The sequence below is a fragment of the Mustela nivalis genome, assembly GCF_964662115.1.
Source record: "Mustela nivalis genome assembly, chromosome: 17".
Taxonomy (NCBI): domain Eukaryota; kingdom Metazoa; phylum Chordata; class Mammalia; order Carnivora; family Mustelidae; genus Mustela; species Mustela nivalis.
In genome coordinates, this window is record NC_139036.1 from 54512883 (window position 1) to 54530901 (window position 18019).

The 18019-nt window shown below is 53.5% G+C and overlaps 1 long non-coding RNA gene across 1 annotated transcript; it reads left to right on the forward strand.

Annotated features, from left to right (window-relative positions):
- The first annotated feature begins 782 nt into the window (after positions 1–782).
- LOC309852251 lies at positions 783–2871 on the forward strand. Its single transcript, XR_014305137.1, has 3 exons — positions 783–965; positions 1861–2018; positions 2739–2871. It is a non-coding gene; the product is annotated as an uncharacterized lncRNA (long non-coding RNA).
- The last annotated feature ends 15148 nt before the right edge of the window (positions 2872–18019 follow it).

Sequence of the window (18019 nt, forward strand, 5' to 3'; positions counted from 1 at the left end):
ATATGACTGAGCCCATGATATACTTGAACTTTATGGAAGTACTTTCCAAACAGGTTTATAGCATAGCTGGGCCCACACGGTTGGGAATAGATATCTAGAGATTTATTGGATCATTCCATGAACTGGTGTACAATGGCCATTGTGTTCATCCACACAGTGAGAGAGAGACGCAGGGCACCTAAACCATCCCCAGGGTAAAAACCAGCCCTCGGGCTCCATGTCCTCTGCAACCCACCGAAAAGTGGCCCTTGAGGTTTGGATGAGGCAGCGGGAAGGGTCTGAAAGCCCGGAGTCCACGATGGTGGTGCAGGTGGGAGGAGAAGGGGGGGCGCGGAGGAGAGAGGAGAGGAATTGTCAAAAGTGCAGTGATTTAGTGTCTGTCTCTTTCTTCCCCCCTCCCTCCCTCCCATCACCCTGCCTCCTGCACAAGGAACTATTGAGAAGGGACAGAACAAACGCTCCCTTATGCAGCTCCCACGGCGTCTCTGGGTTTGTCGGAGACAGCTGCCTGTAGCACGCTATGGTTACTCATTACCCGGGTTCCCAGGCAGGAAAAGGAGCAAACTTAATAGACCCGAACTAACCCTCAGCTCAAATACTCCAGCTGTAAATAAATAAATAAGTCAGGTGTCCCGGGACTCAGGGGACAGGGGTGGGGGAGGGGTGACGGTGCGATTGGTGGGGGAGGGGATGGAAAAAAACAAGAGTCTCTGGAAGAGGAGGGGGAGGAGGAGGAGGAGGAAGGCGAACTCCCTTTGGAGAAAGGACAGAGGGCGCTTGTGCTGGTGCCTGTCCTTGCCTGCAGCGCAGCCCCGGGTCTCAGCAGGCCACGCTCGGACGGACGTCGCAGAGAATGAGGACTTGGAGGGAAGAGAAAAGAAAGCCCCATTTCGCCAGCTGCCTTGCCCAACCCTCTGCAGCCCGGGGTTGCTTCTTGAAATTACCAACTGCCACCATGTTGGCGGGTGAGAGAGGCTCAGTGAGGTGGAGAATGAGCTTGGCTTTCCTCCTGGCCCCCAAAGCAAAGGCTCCGTCCTCTGCCACCAAGGTGCCCACGAACAGATGGGGGGGCGGGGATGGATGGAGAGGGCAAGGGACGAGAGGCAGGGCAGCGGCCGGCACGAAGACAGCCACACCCCCCAGTTGAAATATATCAGTACCACTGGTTCTCAACAGGGACATCTGCCCCCCTTCGCCCAGGGCCCGCTGGGCAATGTCTGGAGACATTTTTCATTGTCGCTCCTGGTGGGGGGCAGGGGGCGGGGGTTGGGCTGGGTGGCGGTGGTGCTAGCTGCTGGGAGAGACCGCGACGCTGCCCCCTGCAACACAGAACAGCCTTCCGCGAGACAGAACGGTCCAGCTCCACAGGTCACGATGCTGAAGTTGAGAAGTCACTCTCCAGCCCAGAGCCCCGTCCCCAGCCATGGCCACCTCGAATTTTATAGATGGCATCGATCAGCCCGCCAGCCCATAATAGTTCCATAAAGTTCCCCTCTCCGCCCTGTTCTTCCCAAATGAATGAGGGAGGAAGATGCTAGAACTGCACGTGCAGTAAGGCATCGACTTCCTTTGGAGTCACTCTGGGAACCGAACCAGAGAGCAAGCATAGCCGCCATCCTGGGGGGTGGGGACACAGTCACAGCGGCATTCCAGCATTCCGGCATTCTGCAGTCGCTGCCTGATCATTGAACAGTCTGCCCGAGGAATTTTGGGACCAAGGGGCTGCGGCCACCTAGCATGATGTTTCCGAGTCTCTGCCGACCCTGGCGACCAGGGACGCTGCGTCCGGGGTTAATTTTTTCCTACCGTGTTTGTTGATCCCCAGTCCATCAATCTCACACATGACTCTCACCCTCGCAGGGGCCTCAATTTAATAAAGTCCGCGTGGGCAGGGACGGTCCCCCATCACTCTTTCAAGACCACTATGAGGTTTAATGAGCTCTTTTGGAGTATAAAGTGCTCCCAGCAGACCTCCTACCGAAATGAAGCCTAACCCAGTTCCTGAGGCCAAGTGTGCAGTAAGTGTGGACGACCTTAAGGGCCAGGATGACATTTGTTTTCTAGTGTGCCTATGACAACCAAGCCTTGGGGGTCCAGCACGAGCCTCGGCAGGTTCCAGGAAGACCATCCGACCCAGCTGTCCCAGGGGCAGCCCACCTGCAGCTGTCAGGTCAAATGCCTCCACGACCCTCCCGCCAGTTCCTCAAAGGAGGGTGTGTGCATCGGTGGGAGAGGGTGAGGCATGTGCGCATGGGGTGTGTGCAACGTGTGTTCGCCTGTGTTGTATATGTGGCGATGCGTGTGCGTGTGAGAGGAGTGTGTGTGTAGGACCACAGATGACAGATGTCGGAACAAGGGGACCAAGGAAGACTGCAGAGAGAAGAACAGTCCTAAAACATCTCCGATGGGTACCTTTGGGGGCACAGGATATCCGGAGCCTAGAAACTCCCAATAAAGACTTGTCCGAGTTCAGTGCCTGTCTCTGCAGCTTTGGAGCTATGGGAACTCGGGCAAGGTGTTCAACTTTTGTCGGATTCCAGGTCCTCATCTCTATAAAGGGATAATAAAAGCACCTGCCATGTGCCTTATGGGAATTAGGGATTATGGGTGATGTACCCGGCGCTGGGTTCATAGCGAGCGCTCGGTAGAGGGCAAATGCTCTGATTACCACTGCTTCGGGAGGAAAGTTCTTCCTGCAGTCTAACCCAATGCTGCCTACTCCCTTCCCTGCTTCCCAGCGAAAGCCCTTCCCCCGGGTTGATCACCGTCTCTGCCTGTCAGAATCCTCTTGACTCCGGAAGCCTTTGGTGGAGATGTTAGACCCCCACATAGAAGCTGCGTCACCTGGACCATCTGGCCCAGACTCGAAGGAACAAGGTAAGCTGATGTCCCACCTGCCACCTCCAGGGCCCCCGCAGAGTCTTCCTCAATGGCCGGTCTGACTGCAAAGCTGGAGCTTCCTCCTTTCCCCCTACAGCTGACGCCAGCTTCCTAAATCCCCCAGATGCCTGATGACGACTTATTGCCACCATAAAGCAAGGACGGGCCCCTATCACCCTCACCCAGCCCCGCCTGCCCTTCACCACCGGTTGGTCAAAGCCGCCCCTCCCTTCCCCGTTGTTAGCTCGACGCTTGCTTATCTGCTGCTGGAGACAGAAGTCTCTGGTTTAATTGTGGCAAATTAATTATTGAACTCTGCAGCCTGCCTCCCCCCACGCACACATGACAATAACCCCTATTCAAAGCCCAAGTGGGATCCACCGCGAAGCTTGCTCAGACCCTGCCCCACGGGGGTGGGGGGGGGCCTGGAGGCAGCGGAGGGAAGGGAAACTTTTCCTCCAGAAGCCTCTCCCAACCCTTCTGTTCCAGTACCTCCATGCAAGAGCAACTTTGTAACAACACGGGCTGCTTGCTTACCCTGTCTTGAATGGGTAGAGGAACACAGCTGAGCAACATCTCCAACCCAACCTCCTCTCTTCAGTGATCGTTGATAGATACAAAGTAATACACATCACCCGCTTTGTACCTGACAGGCACTGTTTCCAGCACTTTTTTCCTCCTGACTCGGAGGGAGGGATATTGGCCATTAATTTCTATTTACAGATGAGGAAATTAGGGACTAGGTTAAGTCACTTGCCCAAGGCCCTGATGAGTAGCAAATCAGGATTCAAACCCAGACAGAGTCCACACGCCTACGAATCACGACCTCCTGCTTCTGTGTGGGTGTTGCTTACTTGTACTGCAAAGGTAAGACAAGCTCCCGGAATCCAGCACCCAGTTTAACGAAGAGCTACCGCGTGACCAAGACCACTGCTCTCCCCCGTGTGGTCCTTCCCAGCTGTCCAGCTGTCCTTCCTCTCCTTCCCGGATGGATAAACACACCGAATTCTGTTTATTGTTCTCTTGATTTTCCTTGCAGTTTTAACACCTATGTGCGGATCTCCAAACCACACGCTACTCCGTTTTGTTGCTGAACCTCATTAAAACGATCTTATGCTCCATGGAGTCCGCTGCTTCCCTCCCTTGAAGTCGTGAACGTATTTTCTGAAATTTTCTTCTCCGTTCCTCTACTTTTTCTGCTTTTCCTTGTTCTGACACTCCTGGGTATAATCTATGCTGTCTTCATTTATATTGAAGGATATATTGGTTGCAAAGCTTTACAGTATGTAAAGCTTTCTTTAGGGTACGTAACCCTTACTTCCTCCTTTTTCGAACGGGGAAGGTTCTCTACCATGAGGACCATAAAATAAAAGGGGACCCAGGCTGACACAGGGTATCTGGGCACTTTGGGCAGACTGGGAATGTCGCCGGGCATCAGGTCAGTATCTCTTGGATGCCGGCCTGTGAGATGACCGACAGCACAGGACTTCAGTGGTTAAGTGGTGAAGACTGGGCTTTGGAGCCAGCCTCCCCTGGGCTGAATCTCCTCTTATTAATATAAGTTACCGGCACAACAGAGTTACAAACATTAGAATGCTACTGTCTTCTAGTAAGAGGCATTTATTCCCACATTTGCAGGACAGCAGGTTGACTGTGGTTCTGCCAGACTGGGATAGACCCAACTGGGCAACTTGACATTGCCTGTTGGCTGAACTCGGATCCTGGGCCACGGGTTGATATCTACAGTTATCGACTGCTGCCTAAAACACCCTCCCCCTCCACAACTTGATGGCTTATAACAACCATTTCTTTCTGATGACGATTCTTGGGGCTGGCTGGGCAGATCTATTGATCTTGCCCCGAGCTCACTCCTGTGTCTAGGGTCCAAGGTGGTCTCTCTCACATGTCCAGCCATGGGTGCTGGCGATCCTCAGGGGATCACTGGATCTCTTTCACGTGCCTTCATTCATTAGTAAGCTAGGCTGATGTTTGTACAACATGGGGGGCTCGGGGTTCCAAAAGAATGAGAGTCTAATGAGCCAGGTCTGTTCAAGGGCCCTGGAATCCACACATATCCCTTTGGCCCCATTCTCCTGGTCGGAGCAAGTCACAAGGTGGCAGCCCAGGTTCAAGGCAGGCCAGGCAGTAGAAACAGCCTTCCCCTCTTGATGACTTCACATTACAAAGGAGCATGAATTTGGGGTCATGTGATTCATGTGATGGGGCAAGGCAGACAGTTAATTATCAACATGGTCCACCGTAGTTGGGTTCAGACCTGCTCCACTTGTGTTCTTCTCTGGATCCAAGACTGAAGGGCCAGTAGAGACCTGGGATATGGTCTTCTTGAGGTAGACCACAGGAAACCAAACCAAGCCAAACCTTGAAGCCTCCTGCTCCTGGCATGGTCGCTGACATTCCATTGGCTAAGGCAAGTGATGCGGCCAAGGCCAACATCCATGGTGCTGGAATAGTATATTCAAGTATATACAAACAACACAGGAACCCACACTGTGACAGGCCCGCTACAATGCACAATGCTTAGTTCTTGCCGGAAAAACATGGGCTAACTCCTCCCTTTGAGGGTTGTTTCAGACAGAGGGACTCAATAAACTCACCCTGGTTTGCCCGGGCCTCTCTGGGTTTTACTTTTTTTGTTTTGTTTTGTTTTTTTTAAGCATCACTTTCTCCTTCTTTTTTTTTTTTTTAAGATGTTATTATTTATTTATTTATTTGACAGAGATCACAAGTAGGCAGAGAGGCAGGAAGGGAAGCAGGCTACCTGCTGAGCAGAGAGCCCGATGCGGGGCTTGATCCCAGGACCCTGAGATCATGACCCAAGCTGAAGGCAGAGGCTTAACTCACTGAGCCACCCAGACGCCCCTGGGTTTTATTTTTTTAAAAAAGATTTTATTTACTTATCTGAGAGAGAGAGCGTGAGCAGGGGGTTGGGAGAGGAGCAGAGAAAGAAGGAGAAGCAGGCTTCTCACTGAGCAGGGAGCCTGATGTGGGGCTCCATCCCAGGACCCTGGGATCATGACCTGAGCTGAAGGCAGACTCTCAACCGACTGAGACACCCAGGCGCCCCAGGACTCTCCTGGTTTTAGCACTGAAGGTCTCATATCCCAGGACATCCCTTGGTCCTGTGTGACAGTTTGGGGACCAACAACCTCAATGACCCTTTCAATCCTCCCAACAACCCCCAGCTAGGTATTATGAAGTTGATGATTATCCATTCAACTCTGGAGCAAAAAGCAATTTCTCAGCAGCTACGCACACTGATGGTGGGAGAAACTCTCTCCGGCAACAGTCACCAGCTGCCCCACTTCTCCCAAACCCATTACCTCCCAAGCCTTTCCCTCCTGAGGCCCTTGCTCCCTGGTCTTTATAAACGACCCTCTGGAGGTGAACAGGTGCTCCGTAAGGAGAGAAACTGAGGTCCAGAGCAGCGGAGGCAGGCACCTGTGATGAGGAACGAGGAGCTCTCAGGCCAGAGTGGAGCAGAGAGTGACACAGGAAAGAGGGGGGCTAACCTGTGGAAACAGAGGGACTAGCCTATAAGTAGGTGGAGCCCCCGGCACAGCGCGGCACATCATGGCACAGCGCAGCACGGTCCCAGGTGTGGCTGGGAATGTCTGACCCTCACCCCTGTGCTTCCCTCCCTCCTGTAACTTCAGAACTTTGGGAAAGGGCCCTGTGCTGACCCCGTGGGGCCAGACCCCATCCTGCTCTCTGTCTGACTTGCCCTACAGTGTGACCCGCAGCAAGCCGTCCACCCTCTCTGGGCCTCAATTGCTGTGTGTATGCATCAGCTCCCTGACCTCCCAGGACTCGGGGGGAAGGTGAACAAGAGAGCCGCACGCTGGGATGGAATGGGAGGGAACACCAGGTCCTGGTGATGCGCGTCCATCTGAAAGTCGCCCGTCTTCTTGGAGCTGCGTTTGCTCTTGAGGGTGAATCACAATTCTTGTCTTATGCCTTCGTCAGGCTGCTGTGACATAATACCACAGACTTGGGGGTGGGACTTAAACAACAGACATTTCCTCCCCACGATTCTGGAGGCTGGAAGTCTGAGACCAGGGTGCCGGCTCGGTCAGGTTCTGGGGAGAGCTTTCTTCGAAGCTTCCAGAAGAACGCGTTTGTGCGGGTGCTCCCGTGGCAGGGAGAAACGGCGCGTAAGATCTCTCTCTCTCTCTGCATCTTCTTATGAGGCCACCAGTCTTGGATGAAGACACTGGCCCAGGACCTCACTGAACCCCAATCACCCTCCTGGAAGCTCAGTCTCCAAAGAGTCACACTGTGGGTTCGGGCATCCACACAGGCATTTTAGAGACACAACTCGACCCACGGCACCTTGGGCTTCTTACCGTTGTCGGATCACATTCAACAGGCACGTGACCCAGATCGGTCCCCCGAAAGGCACGACCATGCCAGAGAGAGGCAGGGCGTGGGGCTCGCTAGCACGTCGGTGAAGCGGTGCGCGCGCTGATTGGGATCGAGCCGATGGGGGCGGGGGTGACGATACTGCAACGCCCTCCAGATCTCCTCTGGGTTCTCTCAGGGAGTCTCGACGCCCGAGGCCTGGGATTGCCACTCCGGAACCCCTGTCCCGGACCCTTCCGAGGGCATCCGGAGGACAAACACCTTCTGATCGGAATGTTTTCCAAATACTCAACATCTGGAAGGACCTGTAACAAAGGCCCCCTTTGTGCAGCCGGGAAACGGGCGGGCAATAAAACAGTGCCAGACCCCACAGTGCTGGGAAGGGCAGGGGCGCGAGTGGGTGAGGGTTGTGGGCGGATGGGGGTGCTGGGGCGGGGGGGGGGGCGCGGTGAGGGAGACCTGGGTGAGCATGAGGTCAGCAGGAGGTGTGCCCGAGGCTTCCCACATGCTGGGTGCTCTTCTAAGAGCTCTGCCTTTAGCGCCTTCTGCGTAGCCGAGGAGACGGATGAGGTGGTCCCAGGGAGGGAAGCAGGCGTAGCCAGGAGGCTGCGGGCGGTGGTGCAGAGAGCACGAATAAAGCAGACGGGTAGGGGAGAGATGCAGGAGTTCACACGACAACACGGGAACATGCTTCAGGTCTGGACAGGGCGAGGCAGAGGAATCATCCCTGCTGGAATGTTCGAAGGGGACACTGTCCAACCCCGTGTCTAACCAGCTTTCTTCCCCCACTTCCTTGGAACCGTGTGCTCGGAAAGCAGGCACCGGTCCCCTTGCAGAAGCCTCCTCTCCCTTTGTTCCAGCAGGTGGCTGTGCATCCGAGTCTGCGCGCCCCCAGGGGCTGATGGGATCCTGTAATAACAGATCACGGAGCGCTGTGGCTCGTTCCACACATCCTACAACAAGCAAGCACACCCTGCCTCTGGCCCCTGTGTACCTGCAGCGCCAAGGCCGTCCAAAGACACGGGAGGAGCCCCCTCTGGGTAGAGCTCCTTGGAGACTGAAGGCCCCTTACGCCCCAGTCCCCACCAAGAAGCCAGGAATAGAGCGCTGCCTCCTGCTTCTTTCAAAAAGCACCTGACAGTCCGTTCAGGCAGGGCTTACGGAAGCTCACAATGGCGGGACTGGGATCTGGTCTCAGAGGATCCGGTCGCAGGTGGGAGGGGGCTGGACCAGCTGGGTGGGGCTTATTAAAAACACAGATTCCCAGGCCCTGTTCCAGACCCATCCAATGTGTGAGAGCAGGTGTGTGGGCAGGAACCTGGGAATCTGCGTTTGGCAAATTCTAGGGTTGATTTTTAAATGACCATTCCAGTGCAAGAGCGTTGGTGCGGATCACGACCCGGTCCCCAGGAGCACAGCATTTATGAATCAAAGGCACGTGGCGCTTGATTCGATTCTTAGACACCTGTAAGCCTTCTCCTTTCTCAGCATTCACCGAGTCCTTTCCCGCTTAGATATTTTACATCTAATCGCACCTGTGTAAGCCTCCTACCCCTTGAAGCGTATTGATCACAAACAATACGCAGGCGAGTTTGCCGCGTACTATCTCAGCTAACAATCCTCTGAACTACACACAGGATGGGAACAGGAGAAAACAAGGAGAAAGGAGCTGGTCGGAAAAGGGGTTTGCAGAGAGAAGACACTCCCTAGGCTCCTGGCTCTGGGGAAGCAATAAGCTGACTCTTTGGTGAGTCCTGGTCGTTTCTGTACAAGCAGATACAGTCATCAACACTCAGAACCGCCACATTTGGAAAAATCTGATGAAATTCTACTCTTGTTTTTCTAGATCTCCTTGGGGCGAGGACTGGCTATTTTACTTATTTCTGACCAAGGAGATGTTACAGGAAGACTGCTCTAGGAAATCTCTGGCTTTCTTGACGAACAGGAGGGCAGCTGCTGGTGCTGACCTCCCCTCTCTTCTTCCAGACTGGGATAGTGCATTTGCTTCCAAGTCCTGCCACAAAAAAATGACCACAACCTCGGCAGCTTAAAACAACAGAACCTCCTTGTCTCACGGTCTAGAGGCCAGAAGTTCAAACTCAAGGTGTCGGCAGGGACACGTTCCTTCCAAAAACTCTAGGGAAGAATCCTTCCTTGCCAGGTCCAGCTCCTGGTGGCTCCCGACAGACCCTGGCTTGTGGCAACATCACTCCAATGTCTGCTTCTACCTGCACGTGGCCTTATTCTATCTCTGTGCTCTCCTTTCTCCCACTCAAGCTTCCGATGAAGCATCACCAGACATTGGGGGGACGTCGCAAGTAGGACAGAGACCAAAACAACACAATGGGGAGGGGGGGGAAGAAAGAAACCCAGGGGAAACTGAGGCAGGGAGTGGAAGAAAACAGAAACATCATAAAACCTACTAACTCCTTTCGTTGTCACCCTGAGAAAGACAGAAGAAGGTATTGCCTCCAAGAAGTGAGAAGGCCATGAGGAGGCTTATCACAGCTACACGAGCTCCTGGAAATGAAGAATGTGACCGCATCAATTTAAAGAAAGGGGCGAAATTGGAAGATAATGTTGAGAGACAGAGACAGAGACAGAGAAGGACATGGTAAAAACAAGAGGGGTGATCAGAACGAGGGTCGAGCCAGGAGTTTCAACATCCACCAAAAAGCAATTCTAAGAGAGAAACAGAAACAATTGAGAAGAAACTGCGAGACGAATAATTTAAGAAAGCAGACACACGTTTCCAGGGCTGAAAGTTTCATGTCAAGGGCCCAGTAGGACGAATGAAACCGGATCCACACCAATATCCAGTATCACAACATTTCCGCCCGTTAGGAATGAAAAGGAGACCTTCTGAGGAGGGAGGGAGAAGAGGAAGGAAGGAGGAGAGAGATCACGTCCGGAAAACCAGAAATCTGAAAAGCATCAAACTACGTAACAGCAGCAGGGGCCTCAAGCTGGTAAGGGAGCATCAGCAGGGCCAACGTCCTTCTGGAGGCTTCAGGAGACAATCCACCTGCTGGCCCCTCCAGCTTCGGGCAGCCGCCTGTAGTCCTTGCTTCGAACCCCTTCCCTCCCGAAAGCCCGCGATGAGCCGGCAGGTCTTTCTCAACACATCCCTCCAGGGTCCTCCCCTCCGTCCTCCCCTTGTGATGACCCTGGGCCCTTCCTGATATTCTAGGGGGACTGCCGCATCTCCAGGTCAGCAGACTAGGCAGCTTCCTCCTGCTGACAGCCTTGCTTCCCCGGCCTATCCCAGAAGACACTTGCAGGTTCTGGGGACCAGAACACAGACACGGTTGCCGGCAATACTAGGCATGTGGCTGCTTTGTACAGAATCGGGGTCACTTGGTTTAGAAGAGGAAGAAGAGTGGCTGTCCGGCAGGCACCTGCTGAGGATTCCAGCATGGAGTAGCAAAAGGGGAAGGCGGGGTCCCCAGTGACACCGCGGGCCCCCTGCTCTGATCGCAGGCTGAACCTCGAGCACACTTCCAGTTACACGAGAGAAACTTCTACTTATTTGGTTAAGACAATGCGGGGAGGGTTTTTAGCCATGAACACCGACCTAAGGCTAAGAGAACGTTCACTTCTCAAGGTAAAAAGTCAATGGATAGATAGTATCTGAAACCAAAATACGGAGAAATGCCAGGACAAGCATGGTATTGGGAAATCAGAGGTAAATATCAAAAGAAACATATAATCGGAATTGAAAAAGGTGTTCGCGGGGAGCAGACCCACCCGTTGAGGAAGAAGAGGGCAGAGCACGACTGACTCATCACAAATGTTATCGCGCGGTTTGACTGACTGAGCGTCACTTACCTGCTACTTCATAAACTAACATTTTGATTTTTTTAAATGATGAAAATGGTTTTACACATTTTTGGTAACAACCCAGAAGATTTCGGGTACCTTCCCGTTGACGATGCCCAGCAACCTGCCCTTCGAGCTGGCTGGAAAGGGCAAGGGGTCAGGAGAGGGCCCAGAGTTTCCCATCCTCACAAGATGCCATTTTTAGGAGCAGAGCTCAGAAGACCAAGCTAAGAGAAGAAAAGCCAGGGGCCCGTTTCCAGGGAGAGGAGAGTGACCACGGCCAATCCTCTCTGCACATCTGCTTCTCTACGCCTGGCCCTGGGGAACACAGCCAAGATCTTAATCACCCAGCGTCGCTCTGGCACGCTGAGCGTGTGATACACCTGTCTCCACCGTCAGGCAAATGAGTGGGCTCACAGGCAGAGGCCTGCCCTGCCAAACAATGCTGCCCTTTGTCCCCGCCCAGAGCTCAGGCTTTGCAAGGAAGCCAAATCCATCAGCACTTGTCAGGGCCCTCGATGAACACAATGCAAGTTATGATCCACATTCTCCAGCAAAGCCCCAGGCCTGCAGCGGGCGGCTCTCCCTGACACGCAAAGTGTCAATCAACCTAAAAGCTCGGGGTGGGGATCTGGGTAGGGGTGGGGCAAAGGGGGGGGTGGGTTTGCTGGGCTCTCATCTCCAGACGCCAACCAGGGCCAGGGAAGCTGGCCCTGAAACTCTGACACATTCTTTCTCAAAACCAGCGCCGAGAGGGGTGCAGCAAGAAAAATCATTTCTCCAGGCAGCCAGAGGGCTCTTCCAGCTAGGGTACCAAGCATGACGCAGTGCGCAGCCCCAGCTCATGTACCTGGCAGTTTAAAAAACAAAAAGCAAACAAAAACCCTGTCTGGGAAGAGGGAAACAGAAGGACAAATTTCCAAATGAGATTCCCTACAAATGCCACACCAGCCAGAAAGCTGTGCCACTGTCCTTCGCAGCCAGAGAGAGGGCAGGCTCTCTAGAACCTGGGGGATTTTGTGGTCTAACCCTGGAGGGAACAGTATGGCCGCTGTCCTCATTAGTACGTGTAGTTCTCGACAAGTGCTGCAAATCATTCTTGGCCGTCTGGTTCTGCCCGGTGCCCCCTCCCTTCCCACTGTCCGTCCACATGCTGGGAGCCACTAGGCTAGGAACACACAATCACTTTCCCCTGGCAAACAAGTGTCCCACTGCCGACTCCTGGCTAGGATCTGGCTCAGCACTAAGGGAGGGCACGAGCACAGAGGGCGTGCTCAAACCTGCTGTCCCTCTGGGTGGGGTCATTGGCACAAGCTGCCAAGGCCACAGGGGCAAGGCAAGTTCAGGGTTATGATAAGGGCTGCTTGCTAGCCTCACTCCCTCGGTCTTATTCCCCGCGCTTACCCCCACAGGCTTATTTAGGGAAAGGAAATGAGCCAATGAATGAGTTTTGAGAAAAGCACCAATTCCTTTTAGAAATACGGGATTTGTGAGCTAAATAATATCAGGTAAGATTTTACTGTTTTTAGCCAAAGGCCACCACTCGACTTAAAGAGAGGGAATAAGGCATATGCAGTATTGAAAGCAAATTATATAATGTCACTTTGGGGGGTATAATAATGATATCAGGGTTGTGTAAAAAAAAAACAAAAAACAATCCTTTTCTTTTTTGAGATACATACTGACCTGTTTACGAATAAAATGAAACAAATGTCTGGGATTCTCTTCCTTCCTTTCTTTCCTTCCTTTTTTTTTCCCCCCCAAAATAATAAGGAAGAGGAAGGTGAAGGGAGCCAGAGAGGCTGGCGGCTGCGGGCACCGCCCGATGGGCACAAGGGGGTTCGCGACACTGTTCTGTTTACTTTAGGTGTAGGTTCAAAATTCTCCATAATAAAATTTGAACAAAAACAACTTCTAAAGATCAAAAACACAGAGGAAAGACTAAATCCGCCAACGTAAGACTTCAGTATCCACCGTAAAGCAAATGACCAGGTCTGGCCTTGCTTGGAAAGTACAGCGGCTAAAGCAGACTTGGTGTTGTCGCCATTGTGACCGTTGTTGTTTTACCCAGCCAGCAGCAGAAGGGTGAGCCAGCTCCTGCGGGACCGGACAGTAAGTAACCCGTTCATCATTTTTGGTGGGACAGCGGGGCAACATCCGGGGACATCCCTTCTGACCCTCAAAATACTTCTGCTACAGCACCAGATTGTGTCCCAAGCAGAGATCAGATGGACTGAGGCCATTCCTAAACACGGGGCACAGTTGGTCAAAGCTGTAGGCAGGACTCGGAAGGAGGTTGTCGCAAAGACTGATGAGCAGGAGGAAGGGCAGATCGGCCACGTACGATGGTGGCGAAGGCCCGTGTCATCCCCTTGCTGCCCTCAGTCATGCATTCCGTGTAGCCTGAAGGACACGGTTCCCATTTCTGTGGGCCGTTTGCCAGAGTCCCGTTTGCCACGGGTGCTCTGCGCAGGCTGCTGTATCCACAGACTCGTTTCCTCTGGCTATTTTTGTTCTTCGCAGATGATGCTGGTGAAGATTAAGATTAGAGGGAATATCAAAAATCACCCATGCACTCTCTGAATCGTCACAGTCACGTCCAAATGCGTAGGTGCTCACCCTCCTTCTCTTACGTAGACATATCACCCCCGGGGCTGGTTCCATTCCTCTTTACGCCTGCCAGCAAAATCTCTGCGAGGAGTGGGGCTAGGCAACGCACGGGCCCGGGCAACACAGCCAGTCAATGACCCAGGGAAAGGCAAGGCATCGGGGGCTTATGGGTAACGGCCCCGGGGGGCCAAACAGGCCGGACCCGCCTCCTCCATCAGGGACCGTGGGGAGGAAACGAAAGCGGGTCTCCCGGTGGGAGGAGCCGGGGAGTGGGTGGTGGTGGCAGCCCCGTGCCCTGCTTGTCTGCAGCGCCTTTCCAAACCACAAAGCCCTGCTTGGAGCTCGTCTGCCAAGACAGAGCACCATCTGCCAGGCTATCAGCGTTGTCATCTTACACGGACATGCAGTCAGCGCCGTGAAGTCTCGAGGAGCTGCCTTCTTCGAGAAGCCTGCCTTGGCCCACAGGCGTACCATCTGGCTGCTTGGGGCTACAGCAGCACAATTCTCCAATGGTGCTGATGGTCCCATCTGGATCCCTGTTGATGTCCCGTTCTTCTTTCTCTTTACCCTGCCTCCTCTACCCCAACCCCAACCCGACGATGAGGTTAAACTCCCCACCCATCTTCACCCTTGTCTCTCACAGCTGGGAAACGAACGTTCAGAGGGACAGAGCTCATTGAGGACATGTTTGAACCCTGATGGCCGTGTCCTCCACTCGGGGGCTGTCGCTGTGGCTGGTGCCCGGGTCCACCGAGAGTGGAGAGAGGTGGGCGCTCTCTGCCTGGTAGAGCTGTGAAGATGATGGGGGGAAGCTGGCAGTGGAAAAAGAACCTTTCGGCACCTGCCAACCTGATCGGGTTGCCAAGAAATTTACATTTGCCAAGAATTCTACATTAAACAAACACACACGCCTACCTCGCCCCTCCTCCTAAAGATGCATAACCTATTGGGTAAAGACAAAGCTCTAGGAAGGAGGGCGGTGTAGGTTCGTGAACCTTCCTAGTTTCCAGAGCCTGGTCCACTTTAAGCCCGACCTCATGACCTGGGAGTCTATGCATCTCACAGAGCCCTGGTGATTAAAGTCTGGGTTCCAAAGCCAGAAAGCTAAGGCTTGATTTTGATCTACAAGGTTTTTGTTGTTGTTGTTTTTATTATATAAGTCTATTTACACAAGGTGTGAGTGTACAAAGATACACATTAAAAAATCCCTGGGGGGTTGCCAGGTCCATATGTTCCTATAGGTCTGGTGGTAGACTGATGTCTGGTGATTGGTGGGGGTGACTGGTCTTCTCTTCCTTCCTTCCTTCTGGTCTGCAAAGGACAGCCAATGGCGGAGACACTGATGGCCACTGCCGTGAAATATGTAACAGGAGCTGATCTGTAAGAGCTTCTAGACCAGGGGCGCCTGGGTGGCTCAGTGGGTTAAAGCCTGTGCCTTCAGCTCAAGTCTTGATCCCAGGACCCTGGGATTGAGTCCCGCATCAGGCTCTCTGCTCAGAGAGGGAGCCTGCTTCCCTCTCCCTCTCTCTCTGCCTGCCTCTCTGCCTGCTTGTGATCTCTCTCTGTCAAATAAATAAAATCTTTAAAAAAAGAGAGAGAGAGAGAGAGAGAGAGCTTCTAGACCAAACAAAAAAGAGTGGGAGACATTTAGGCATCTCGGTCTCTTCCCATGTCTGAGGGGAAACTGACACCCGGACTCTGAAACTGTCTACTTAGCTCTGCTCTGCTAATGAGAGAAGATGGGGTAGGAGGGAGTCGATGTGCAGGTGACCCTCCCCCGTTCCTGCCCAGTTCCTGCCGCTAGGTCGTGTAAAGAAGCCAAGAGTTGGCCATAGCTCTGACCCACGGTTCTGGGAGATTAGCCCACGCACATCCCTCCAAGGAGGGCAAAAGGACCAGGATCCCCAGGACTCACAGGAGATCGTCCGTCTCTCCAGGTGGGCACCCCTGACTCCAGTCCCCCCCATACTCATTCAACCCTTCTGGTTTTTCACTGCGGCACTGTGAAGTGTATGTGTGAGAGAGAGAATAAAGTCACATCCTACCCATGTGGTCTGCTGCATCACGCCTAGCCTGATTGATGAAAAGAACAACGTGATGGTGTGAAATCATCTCATGTGACCTGGGTTTATGAGCCCAGAGAACATGACAAAGGTCACAGGACGTCACTCTTGTGATTCTGCTACATTACATAAGACTCCCTCTTGTGAGCCCACTCCTGCAGAGGCTGGTTTGATGAAGTAGGCAGCCATGTTGGGAAAGCCCACGGGCCAAGAAGTTGTGAGTGGCCTCTAGGAACCACAAGTGGCCCCTCGGAGCTAAGGGATGCCCACAGCCAACAGTCAGCAAGGAGCTAGGCCCCCCGTCCTCCAACTGCCAAGAACTGAATTCTGCCAACCACCCGCCTGTGCCTGGAAGTGGACTCTTCCCCAGTCGAGCCTCCAGAGAACACAGCCCAGCCAACACTCTGACTGCAGCCTTGTGAGACCCTGAGCAAAGGATCCAGCTAAAACCACATCCAGACCCCTGATCCAGAGAAATGGAAACAAGGATGTGGGTTGCTTTAAGCCACATAGCTGGTGGTAGTTATACGACACGAGAAAACGAACACAGGGACCATCTCCCACCATGCTACTAAATATGACCAGCACCCCCAGGGAAGAAATCTACAGATTCATGGACCATTTATTTAAGAGAATCAGGTCTTTTTTCTTTTAATCTATATTATGGACTTGTTAGTAAATGACCAATTTTATATTTGCCGTAATCTCAAATAGTCAATTTGATCAGCATTTTCGCTGAAGCAGCAGAAAGGGAGCAGATGTGATGAGAAACAAATCGAACTACTAGTCCTAAAACAGCTGACGGTTCTTCGCAATGGGACACCCTCCACAGTGCGAGGGGGACCAGCGTGGACCACAGACCCAGGTGCATATCCAGCCCTAAATAGCCAAGCCTAAAGCTAAAAGGTCACAGAGGGGGGTACACCTCCAACACCCTTACTGTACACCTGGAAAGTAGAACCAAACTATGCTGAAGGGTCTCCCCTCACTCTGCACGCTCCCCCCACCCCAGGCATGTTCTACCTTTTCCTTCTTCCTGACACATCCTAGACATCTTGGAGGTCCTGGCTTGCCATCGGTGAAGGGACCTAAGCCTGGCCTTAAGCCCCAGAGCTCGGTCCTCACCAACTCCAAACTCTATAGACACATGGCCCGCCCTGCTAGACAACAAGGCCACTAAAAGACTTGTTCACATTATGGTCCCAAGTTTGCCAGAGGGGGCGAAGACATCAGAGGAGATGCCAATTTCCGGTCTGATCTTTTAATCTGGGGAGGAACCTAGCGGTGCGGGGACACAGGTCCCAAGGTGTTGCCTGTGCAGAACGGATCCTAGGCCTTGCCCTGGGCCGACATGATGCAGCCGCTCTTTTCACTCATCCATCCACCAGTGTCTTCCATGTCTTGGAACGCAGGGCATAGCCAGTGCCCTCAGGATGCACGCGGATCCCAAGGCTGAGCAGCACCATCAGAAGCCCCATTGATAGCAGCGACAGATTTTGGGGACAGACAGTGGCGAGGTGGGGCCCCTTTGCTATTAAGTCGCTGGCAAAGCCCAGGCACTGTCAAGAGAAGGAGAACTAGAAAGGAAGAGGGTTGAGTGGATCCCAAGGAGGGCTTAGGGTTGCTGTTTCTGACCCTAGCTCGGGGCAGCCAAGGGCCAGCCTTGCCCCTGCTTCCTGCGGGAAGAAGGGAACCGCTTCTTCCAGCTGCCTTCCAGGATGCCTCCCACCTGCGAACACGCGCCCACCCCTAGTCACAGCTGCGGGGCGGGGCTGCGTTCGGAAGATGATCGCGAGTGAACCCGCTCAACACGACTCCCGAAGTTCTGGAACCTCTAAGATCCCCGAGCACTGTCAGGCAGGGCCAGTTACAGCTCGGGCTGTACCTACAGAAGGGAACTTACCTTAAAGCCAGTGAGGCCCGAACCGCTGGGACGCTGGGATCAGGTGCCCCCTCCAAAGCCCTGTGCCTAATCGCGTGTGTGTGTCCTTTATTTTCCCCAAAGAGCGCTCCTTACATTGTATAAACTTCGGATCCCCCAAATCCGGGTCCACCCCTGCAAGGGACAGGCCTGCAGACAGCAAGGAGTGCCGGGAAGCCAGGGGTTCCTTTGGTGGAGCCAAAACGACCTAGCCACAGCAGGGTAAGTTCATTGCAGGTGGGCGGCCGAGAGGGGCGGGTCCCAGCGCGTCCTGGGAGCCCCGCCCCGCCCCGAGATCCCGCCCCCTCAGCCGCGGCCCCGCCCCACGCAGGTAAACTGTGGTCCG